Source organism: Nuphar pumila, chromosome 8 (genome assembly GCF_984573655.1).
Source record: "Nuphar pumila chromosome 8, dmNupPumi1.hap1.1, whole genome shotgun sequence".
In the NCBI taxonomy this organism is placed as follows: Eukaryota; Viridiplantae; Streptophyta; class Magnoliopsida; order Nymphaeales; family Nymphaeaceae; genus Nuphar; species Nuphar pumila.
Window position 1 is genome coordinate 13,562,836 of NC_143256.1, and position 12,029 is coordinate 13,574,864.

Genomic DNA, 12,029 nt, shown 5'->3' on the forward strand with positions numbered 1-12,029 from the left:
AAACTGCAAAATAACATATCAAGTACCAATGGCATTTTATCGGGGGTGTCTGCCATTCAGACCTGTATTAGATTTCATAGTGCCGGTTTTAGTTAGTTAGCTCATTCAATCATATTGGATTCAGCCTAAATGATATCTGGATACAACGAAGCATACTTATATTTAGAAACTGGTTCAAAGATATTGTCATTCAAGCAACAATTGAAGTATATTAATATTTAGAAACTGTTTCAAATAGACTGTCAAACAAAAGTAGTCTACTTTATTTGTCAATGCTATTTTTTATTTCTTATTTTACTCTTTCATTGTATTCAAATGTGGGTGTCTATTAGTTTTGTATTAAGTGTATGGAATTTTAGCCCTTTCATTTATTTTGATCAAATTATTGTTTGTTGAGGATTTTGCATGGTTATAAAAAAATGTTTATGTAGCTTGCAAACTATTCATCATTTTTTTATAAGCAATTATTCATCAAATTTGAGATCTAGATGGTTCCATCTTTGCTACAGTCTACATGGAGCCATTTCAAGGTAGTCAAATGGGTCGAGCACGTGGGTCTTAAAGTTGCCACAGAAAATGCATGGTCCAAAACGTATTATGCAGTAAATGAGTTCCCGAGTGTTGAAAGGGTTTTGGTTTGACCCTGAATCTAAGCAAGTCATATCTCCTATGAACTATGCAACAATTACATAAAGGTAATTTTCTTAAAGGATCATAGTGCATTTTCACTTTTCTCTTCATGTAGTTTTTTTTTTGAAGGAATAAATCATTTCTTCATTCAGCTCATACAAGCTGGTTGGTCGTTGAGAATTCGACCTTAATCAAATAGAACAAACTTCACATATAGAGGTCACCGTTTACAATGGGGTGTAGCCTCTCCAAATGCTCCACATCAGAAATGATAGATCGGTTCAGGTCACACAACATTGCAGCTTGTCTCTTTGAAGATTCTGGCATTCCTCTCGTGCCAGGCTGAGATGATCCAACAGTGCCAGACAAAGCACCAAGGCCCAAGAAGGAGATCTCTTGCCCAGGATTCCATCCTAACCATTAACCATTGGGTAAGGCAGCGACCAGGCTAGCCGTAAGAGCTCCTTGAAGAAAGGGCAATCCAAAAAGAGAGCACAAGGGCTGGGCAGTTGCATGCCCCACTTTTTCAGGTCCCCCTATCCAAGAGTAGCAACCAGGTGAAGAGGCTGGCTCTAGGGGATGGTACCCCTACCCTAGATGGTATATGCAGGTAGCTGTGCTCAGCCCGGATCAGTAAGATAGTAACAACTATTTGTAATTAGAACAAGAAATAAATAAATATAGGGTTAATCTAATCATTAAACTAGTTGTATTTAACATTAGATGAATTTAAACTTATTAAAATGACTAAAATATCTTTAAAAAAATAACATTTTTGAAAATCAAGGTCTCTTTTTTGGGAACTACAGGTCTTCTACATTTGGAGGGAAGTTAAAAGTCAAACATCTTTTTCAAAAACATAACTTTATAAATCTATCAAAATTACCTTTGTACCTCAAAAAGTAACTATGCAATTTCATAAATGTTATTATTTTATAGGCATTTTTAAGGTTGAATCCATCAATGTTAAATATAACTAGTTTAATGTTAGATTAACCTATAAATATAAATGAAGGCCTATCCATGGATATGTTTCAATTTAAGATAATTATAGCAAAGAATAAGGTCGAAAAATGACCGTACTCTATGGATAATTTGATGTGTTTTTCTAAAAATCGTATAATTTTCACTATTCTTCTGCAAATACTCAACTTCGTTAAGTCCTTTTTATCCTCCACAATTGCAAATTGATGGGTTATTGCGATAAAATTGTATGCTTGCCGGCTAGTGGAAACTCCCACTTAAATCCAGAATCACACGTTTTCTTGTGAACCTCACAAACTCACATAAATTTATTTACGAACATTCAGTGAAACTGAAACCCCTAACGTAACAAATATCCTACATAATACGCATATATAATATGAACCTCGCATAAATTTATTTGTGCACATCCGGTTAGACTGAAACTATTAAAATCACAAATATCCTACTTATTCACATATACTTTACCAGTTTTCATAAATATATGTGTGAACCTTCACTTAAACTAGTTGCATTTAACATTAGATGAGTTTAAATTTATTAAAATGATTAAAATATCTTTAAAAAAATAGCATTTTTGAAAATCCAGGTCTCTTTTTTGGGCATTACAAGTCTTTTACACTTGGAGGAAGGTTAAAAGTCAAACATTTTTTTCAAAAAAATAACTTTATAAATCTATCAAAATTACTTTTTTACCTCAAAAAGTAACTATGCATTTTACAAAATATTATTCTTTTGAAAGCATTTTAAAGGTTGAATCCATCAATGTTAAATACAACTAGTTTAATGTTAGATTAACCTATAAATATAAATGAGGGCCTATCCATGGCTATGTCTCAACTTGAAAGAATTACAACAAATAATAAGGTCGAAAAATGACCATACTATACGAATAATTTGGTACATTTATCTAAAAATCCTATAATTTTTGCTATTCTCCTGATGTCAAAATTCGTAAATACCCAGCTTTGTTAGGACATTTTTACCCTTCACAATTACAAATTGATGGGTTATTACGATAAAATTGTATCACTCGTCAGCTAGTGCAAACACTCAAATCTAGAATTGCACGCTTTCATATGTGTGCCTCACGAATTCACATAAATTTATTTATGAACATTCGGTTAAACTAAAAGCCCTAACATAGCAAATATTCTACATAATTCACATATATAATACGAACCTCACACAAATTTATTTGTGCACATCTGGTTAGTCTGAAACAACAAAAATCATAAATATCCTTACTTATTCGCATATACTTTACCAATTCTCATAAATATATGTGTGAACCTCTACTGAAACAGAATGTCACATCACAAATATCATACTTAAATATTTGTGAATTTATGACATATATGCAAATTTCTTGCATATATGTGGACTTTCTGACAAATATGCAAAATTTGCCGATACATTGCATATGTTTTGGATGAATACTATGCAAGTTTTCTTATGATTTGTGGAGTTCTCAAATCATATATAAACTCATTTTTGTACCTAGGGTTTCTTTTTCTCGTTTGTTTCTACCTTCTAGAACCCTCTTTATTGTTTCTCACTCCTTGCAAAGATTTTCGTGTAATTTGACACTGCATTTTGAGGAGGTTGTGGTATCATCCATGTCATCGACTTTCCCATCTACAAGTTTGAACAGTGAGTTCCATACAATATATATGCATATTGTTTGTTTTTTCACACTGAACTTTTTTTTATATGTGATAATTTAATAACCCTATGCATATTTCTGTTTGGTTGTTGCTATGGATGTCTTTTGCATGTTTTCCTATGTTGTTATCAACTTTTTCAGCCACCAGATTTATCGTTTAGGGTTTACTATGTTTAGGTTTTTTTTCATAGATATATATATTTGTTTTTGTTATAGATGATTTATGATTGTTTTCTTGCCCTTTAATTAATATTTGTTGCTCTTGTTTTAGTATAATAGGGCTAGGGTTCACTGTGCACAAGCATTGAACATCTATAGTGGTTGTTGTAGGCGGTCAAAGATGACATCTAAAAGGGATAAAGTACACTACTATAGGTCTGATTGATCTAATCAAAGATCTATAGTGGTCTTAAAAAATAATACCCTTAAAGAATTTATGACTTTAATATCTCATAAAATTGATATATGAAAGACTTATTGAGCCTCTAGTATAGTTATTCTCCGAACATAAACAACCAACAAATATTGATAAATGCTTTGAACGATGATGATGTAGAATATATGTTATTTAGTGGTAATGTTTACTTGGATGCATGCAAAGTTAATCAATAAATAGTTAAATGAGGAATAGTTGATGAATTGAATGATGTGAATAGAATGCGCATCTATCTCAGACACCGTTTATCGAGCTCAGTCCTTTGCCAATTTGATGTTGTACAAAGGCCAATGAAAAGCTAAAGGTTGAGATGACATCGATCATTTAGGTGCCAGGTGTCGATATCTCGATAGATGAGTTGTGGACACTTGTGGGTTAAATGTAAATTTATATTGTAAGCTTCAAACATTAAGGATGTAACCACATACACACATATAAGCAGTGGATAATGTTGCACTTCTTTTATTATTTGTATGGTTTAGATTCAGTTTTTGCTTTGATTTATGAAATTTTATTATTTTTGTGGTTTGTACATGCACACACACACATATGAATGAATATATGAGCATGTATGAATGAATGAATATATGAGCATGTATGAATGAATGAATGTATGAGAATATACAAGCAGGTTCATTATAAATAAATGGATGCTAATAAATTTATGCAAATATTTACTAGAATGAGAAAGTTTGCATAATTTGTCAACTTTCACAATTATTTTATACAGAATGTCTCAATTTTCATAAATATTTTATGTGGACTTCTTCATCCTCACAAACATTTGTTAATTTCTGCATTTATTTTATGTAGACTTCCTCGTTTCAAAAAATATTTGTATATGATTGACAAATATTTGCAAGGATGAACAAGTTTGCATAAAATAATTACAAAAGTTGACATATATTTGCAATGATGAGACATGCCACATAAAATAATTGCATAAATCGACAAATATTTGTCTCATCACTGCAAATATTTGTCAATTTATGCAAATTATTTTATGTGAACTTTATTATCGTAGAAACACCCAATTTTTGTAAATATTTGATGTGGACTTCCTCATTCTTGTAAATATTTGCCATTTTTCATAATTATTTTATGTGAACATCCTCATTCCAATAAAAACATGCTCACATAAATTCATTTAAATGACATTATATACAATATCAATGAGTTATAATATTTGTTCTTGCACACAGATTTATAAAACAATCACATTAAAGTCATTGTTGTGGATGCTGTCAAGGGCGCGATCATAGCTCCTTAATGTCCTTATTTGCATTCTCGAGAAGAACAACTTTACTTCGTATCATATCCTTAAGCATGCAATATTAAACAAATTCAAAATTTCATACAATAACAAGACAAAAAATATTGAAAAGCATTGCAAAAAATAAGCAAACTATTTGCGAGGATGACTAAGTCCCCTAATCAAATAGTGTTCCCTAATCATGCTTATAATACAAGCTACACAACATATAAAAAACAAAAAACTGCAAGTTGAGAACCATTGGTTGGGAAACACTCTTTGATTCCGCTGTCAAAGATGTGCTTTTCGAAAAAAAATGTTGTCAATGGTTCAACCATGATGAACTGCTGTCAATGAATAGTTGTCAAAAATAGTTGCTGGAACTAGTCGTTGAAGGGGATCACTGGTTGAGGACCACAAAGAACCCTAGTTTATGCAAAAATAGTCATAGGAGTGTGAACAACGAGTTTATATATGATTCATGAACTCTGCAAAAAGTAAGAAATATCACATATATGTCATAAATTCATAAATTTTTAAATAAGATATTTGCGATATTGTGACGATCAGTTTAAGTAGAGGTTCAAGCATATGTTTAAGCAAATTCATGAAGTATATGCGAATAAGTATGATATTTTGGATGTTCTGAGATTCTTAACCAAATTTTCGTAAATATATTTATGCAAATTGGTAACTCCGCCTGTGTATAACTGTTTAGTTATACACTGCCGGTCCCAAGCCCGGATAAAGGAGGAGGGTTGCGGTAGGCCTGTGACAGCCAGCATAAAAACTTTGTCATATCCTATGAAAATGAACCAATATGAGAATTTCGTTGGGGCGTTCCCTACTAAGCGACGCGCTGTACTCAATAGGCCCGGAGGCAGTGATAAATGGGCAAGGGTTGCTAGGTCGTCGCCCAGAAGCGACGCGTCACACCGGCGCCCGGGTGTGGTGTCAAATATGCAAGGGTTCCCTCACTTTGTTGGACGGGTGGGGGTAAAGAAGTTAGTCCAAGACCATAAAATTAGGTTAGCCACTTGGAACATAGGGTCTTTAACTGGTAAGTTGGTAGAGTTAGTAGATGTTATGTGTAGGAGAAAGATTGATATTTTATGTCTTCAAGAGACCAAATGGGTAGGTGAGAAAGCTAAAGTGATAGAACCTTGGGGATATAAGATTTGGTATACAGGAATAAATAGGAATAGGAATGGAGTAGGGATTGTTATGAGTCGTCAGTTTATAGATAATGTAGTTGAGGTCCGTAGGAAGGGTGATAGAATTTTACTTATTAAATTAGTATTAGGTACGGATATTATTAATATTATTAGTGTTTATGCACCTCAAGTAGGTTTAGATGATTCCATTAAGCATCAATTTTGGGAAGATTTAGATGGAGTAGTACAAGGGATATCTTATGGAGAAAAGCTTTTCATCGGCGGTGACCTTAATGGACATGTAGGCATTAGTAGGGATGGATTTGAGAGTATCCATGGAGGCTATGGTATAGGAGAAAGAAATGAAAGTGGGGAAAGGATTTTAGATTTTTGTTTGTCCTATGATATGATCGTAGCAAACACTTGGTTTAGGAAGAGAGAGTCTCACCTAGTAACATTTAAAAGTGGGGTTAATACAAGTCAAATAGATTTTTTCCTACTTAGAAAGAGAGATAGGGGTTGTTGCATCGATTGTAAGGTTATACCGGGAGAAAGTGTAGCTACACAACATAGAGTCTTAATTTTAGATCTTAGAATTAGACAATGCCGCAAAAGGGATAGACATAGAATAGATCCTAGAATTAAGTGGTGGTCACTGAAAGGAGCTAAACAAGGAATGTTTGTAGAGCAGGTAGTTAAGGAAGCTAATTGGTATCTCGAGGAGGATTCAGAATCAATGTGGAATAAGATAGCGGGTGACATGAGAAAAGTGGCTAAGGAGGTATTGGGTGAGTCTAAAGGCGGTGCACCACTAGGTAAGGATACATCATGGTGGAACGAGGATGTCAAATTAGCTATTAAGGTTAAAAGAGAGTGTTATAGAAATCTAAGTAAGAGTCGTGATAATGAGAATTTGGAGAAGTATATGATAGCAAAGAAGGAAGCTAAAAAAGTTGTTCGAAACGCGAGGGCTAAGGTATATAAAGAGGTTTATGACAAGTTGGATACCAAAGAAGGCGAGAAGGATATTTATAGGCTTGCAAAGATGAGAGATAGGAAATCGAAGGATTTGGGTATGGTTAGATGTATCAAAGATGAAACGCAAAGGGTTTTAGTCAAAGATGAGGAGATTAAGGAGAGATGGAAAGATTATTTTGATAAGCTATTTAATGATAGTCATACTCAAGATCTTGGAGACTTCTCCATTCCTTTTCATGAGATAAATCGTGACTTCATGCGCAAGATTCAAAAGAATGAAATTGCAGAGGCTTTGAAGAAAATGAAATCAAGAAGGGCAGTTGGCCCAGATGGTATACCTATCGAGGCTTGGAAATGCTTGGGAGAGAAAGGTTTAGAATGGTTGACAAATCTTTTTAACTTGATTTGGCGAACAAATAAGATGCCAAATGAGTGGAGGAAGAGTACTTTGGTGCCTTTATATAAGAATAAGGGTGATATACAAGATTGTACAAACTATCGTGGTATAAAACTCATGAGTCATACTATGAAACTTTGGGAGAGGGTGATTGAGTCTAGGTTGAGGAAGGTTGTCACGATATCGGAGAATCAATTTGGTTTTATGCCTGGTAGATCAACTATGGAAGCTATACATCTTCTTAGACAACTTATTGAAAGATATAGAGAGAGAAATAAAGATTTGCATATGGTTTTTATTGATTTAGAGAAGGCATACGATAGAGTACCTAGGGACGTTCTCTGGTGGACAATGATGAAGAAAGGTGTTTCTCTCAAGTACATTAGTATAATTAAAGATATGTATGAAGGAGTAGTAACCAATGTCCGCACGTGTGGAGGGGTGACAACCAATTTTCCGATAACGGTTGGGTTACATCAAGGATCTGTTTTAAGCCCTTTCCTTTTTGCGATAGTGATGGATGAGCTTACAAGATCAATTCAAGAAAATGTACCGTGGTGTATGTTGTTTGCTGATGATATTGTTTTGATTGATGAGTCTAGAGCTGGGGTTAATGCTAAGTTAGACTTATGGAGACAGACATTGGAAGCTAGAGGTTTTAAGTTGAGTAAGAGTAAGACTGAATATATGGAATGTCGGTTTAGTAAGCAACGAAGTAGGGATGGGAGTGTAGTGAAGCTTGGTGAGCAAGAAATACCGGTGAATGATTATTTCAAATATTTGGGATCCATCATTCAAAAGTATGGAGAAATTGATGGAGATGTAAATCATAGGATAAAGGTTGGGTGGATGAAATGGAAAAGTGCAACTGGAGTGCTGTGCGATCATAGAATGCCATTGCGGTTGAAGGGAAAGTTTTATAGGACGACTATTAGACCCGCTTTACTATATGGTACGGAATGTTGGGCTGCCAAGAGACATCATATTCAAAAAATGAGTGTAGCTGAGATGCGGATGCTTAGATGGATGTGTGGAAATACAATAAGAGATAAGATTCGGAACGAGGAGATACGTAAGAAGGTAGGTGTTGCACCCATTGAAAATAAGATGCGAGAGAATCGTTTACGGTGGTTTGGACATATTCGGCGAAGGCCTAATGATGCTCCAGTTAGAAGGTTGGAGAAATGGGAAAATAGATTAGTTAAAAGAGGTCGGGGTAGGCCTAGGAAGATTTGGATGGAGATGATCGGAAAGGATATGAATGCTTTGAACCTCACCGAGGACATGGCATTGGATAGAAATGATTGGAGGAAAAGGATTCATGTGGAAGACCCAAAATGAATTTCTTTTTTGGTTCATATCGCTGACCCCAATTGTTTTGGGATGAAGGCGTAGTTGTTGTTGTTGTTGTTGTTTGTTTATATTTATGCAAATTGGTGAAGTATATACAAATAAGTATGATATTTGCGATTTTAGTAGTTTCAGTTTAAATTATGCAAGGATCCTATTAGATATGCAAATTATGTAGGATATTTGCGATGTTAGGGGTTTTAGTTTTATTGAATTATGCGAGTTTGTGAGGTCCGCTTAAGAAAATATGCGATTTTGGATTTAAGTGAGTTTGCACTAGCCATGAGCAGTATAATTTTATTGCAATAACCCATCAATTCATAATTGCAAAGGGTAAAAAGTCCTAACGAAGTTGGGTATTTGTGATTTTGGACATCAGGACAATAGTAAAAATTATAGGAAAGCGCATCAAATTATCCATATAGTACAATCATTTTTTGTAATAAGGCTACAAAAAAATTTCTTCTTCGATTCTTGAGGACGTGATCTTGGTACGATGACAAAACCAATTGCATAGTGTCAGATGGACAACAAGATTAAGCTATCAATGGGCCTCCTAATTCAACTATGATAGCCACCTCAGTGAATTTGTGGTCCATCTAGGTATACTATGGATATTGTTGGTATGCCATCAAAAGTAGTTTAATACAACTGATTATATCATACATAGTTATCAAAAAATAAAATGGACATGAGAAACGATGAGTGAAGTGGAAGTGAGTATTGAAAAGTAGTATGAAGCAAGAAGATACCTACATAAAATCTTTCAAAAAATATATTAATCTTTCAAGATACCTATATAAAAAACAATATAAAGCACAAGTGAAATTAAATAAGAGATTACGTGAACACAAGTATAAATCCATACGAAATCAACATGCAAGCTTGTTATAGATTAACTATTATTTTCTAATATAAATATGTAGGGAGTGAGTGTGAGCGAGTGAGAAGTGAGAGGAAAACGCTAAGTCCTCGCTTGTTCATATTTATGAAAAATATGTCAGCTCTGCCTTTCTATGTGAAAGCTTCCACTGAGAGATATATAAAAGGATTTACACATAAAAAGTGGTAGGTGGTGGTAAAAACTTGGCTCACTTTGTCAGTTTGGCACTTTTCCATCATGATGATTTGATGTTTGTTTCATTGATGGTGCAAAAGGATTACATCAAGGTTGTCAGCTCAACCCTTCCCCATATAAGTTGCATGAAACATATAAGGCCTTAGGAAGCAAGAAAGTTTATTTGGAAAATGAGGAGAAAGTGGAGCTTACCACATAAGAGAATCGAGTTTTTCATATTTCAGAAAAAGCTTATCGAAGCTTCATATTTTAAGGAAATGAAGAGTTTCCAACTTCTGAAGCACACTTCCAGAAAAGCAAGCTTCCCCATGTAGCAAGAAGCTTCTAGTAACTATAATATAAGATAACAATCTACATATGGATTTGCAACTACAATTTAGCTGATAATTTTGTTGTGGAGCAAACTGATGTAACAAAAAAGTGCAATAATAATGGATCAGCTACTCCTTTCTTAAAAAAAGGCAAAAAGAATAAAAAAGGATTAACCACCTCTACAAATTTTAATATACTACTTGAGCTGAGAAGATAAAGGAACTCACAAACATATGCTTAGATTGCATTTTTTAATATAATACCTTTTCTAGGGAGATAAGGAGCTAGCAAATGTATTCCGACATTAGGTAGATATTGAATGTCTTAAAGTTCTTGCACCCATCTTTAGTTTTCAAGAACATGATACATATATTTGTTTTATTGAAAAAATGATCGTACTACCCTTAAGAATAATTGTATTTCACCACGTATTTACAAAATATCGCAATATCCTTGCATATCCACCTGCTTAATTTTTAGTGAATTTGGGGGGTACTTTTGATGATTTTACCCTTATGCTAAAACTTAAAAAGCAGCTTTTAACATTTCAAGCGAAACTCTCCCGATCTTAGAATTTCAGCAAAACTCGACTTCAAAAGCGTATATGAGATTCACCTATAGAACAAAACATCAAAAGTACAATTACAATGTGATTATGACTATAACACCCTTTTGCTAAAATATAAAAGTGGATTTCAATGTCACAACCAAGCGAAGCTCCACTTTTAGGGGATTAAGAGATTCACTATACATGAAACTAGCAAAGTTCAAAATTTCAATTGGAACTCCCGATCTTAAAGTTTCAGCAAACTCGACTTTAAAAGTGTAATTAAGCTTCACGTATGAACAAAACAAAAAGGGTACAATTATAGTACAATTCAACATCTAGCAGATCTGTTTCCCTTTTAAAGTTTAAGCGAAACTCTTGTTTTAGCATAGCTAAAATTTTGGCAAAAGTTATTTAGATATAAAAGCGGATTTTTAAAATACAGAAAATGAAGATGCTGTATGCCAAAAATGTTGCATCTTCTAAATTGCCCTATATATTTCAAATCTTCTATAATGCCCTATAATTTTCAAAATTTGCCTGATGTCAGAATTCAAAAATTTTTTATTATAAAAGGACTTTTTTACCCTTCACACAAGCAAATTTTCTCTCTATATGCAAACATCCTCCCAAATATCCAAATTTCTCCTAAATATGCAAGTTTTCTCATAAATATGCAAATTTTCTTCTAAATATGAGCATTTTCTCTCAAATATGCAAATTTCCTCCTAAATATGTGATTTTTCACCCAAACATGCAAATGTCGTACTGCATTTGCAAATGTTCTCCTGCTTGTGCCATTTTTTTAATGGTGGTTCACACATGTGTGAGGACATTCATAAATGAGGTTTGCATATTTTGAAGACATTCACTTTTGAAGCTTCATTAAAGGCTTTAGTGGTGCTTTTAAAGCATCACTAAAGGTTTTTTACCTTTAGCGACACTTTTACAAATATCAAGCATGAGACCCTTTGCTTGGCATGTCATGACATTTACAAATATAGTACGCCATTCACAACCATGAGTTGCAAAGGTCACCAAAATATGCAAACTCCTTTTACTAAAATCACATAAGAGGCACAAGCAGGAGGATGCTGGCAAATGTGTGAGGACATTCATGTGCGAAGGAAAGGACATTCACAAATCTTAGATTATTTAGTTAAAAAAGGTGCGTACATTTTGAGGACCTCCGCAACTCATGGTTGATAATGTCCCCAAAATATATAAGCCTTTTTTTAATAAAAT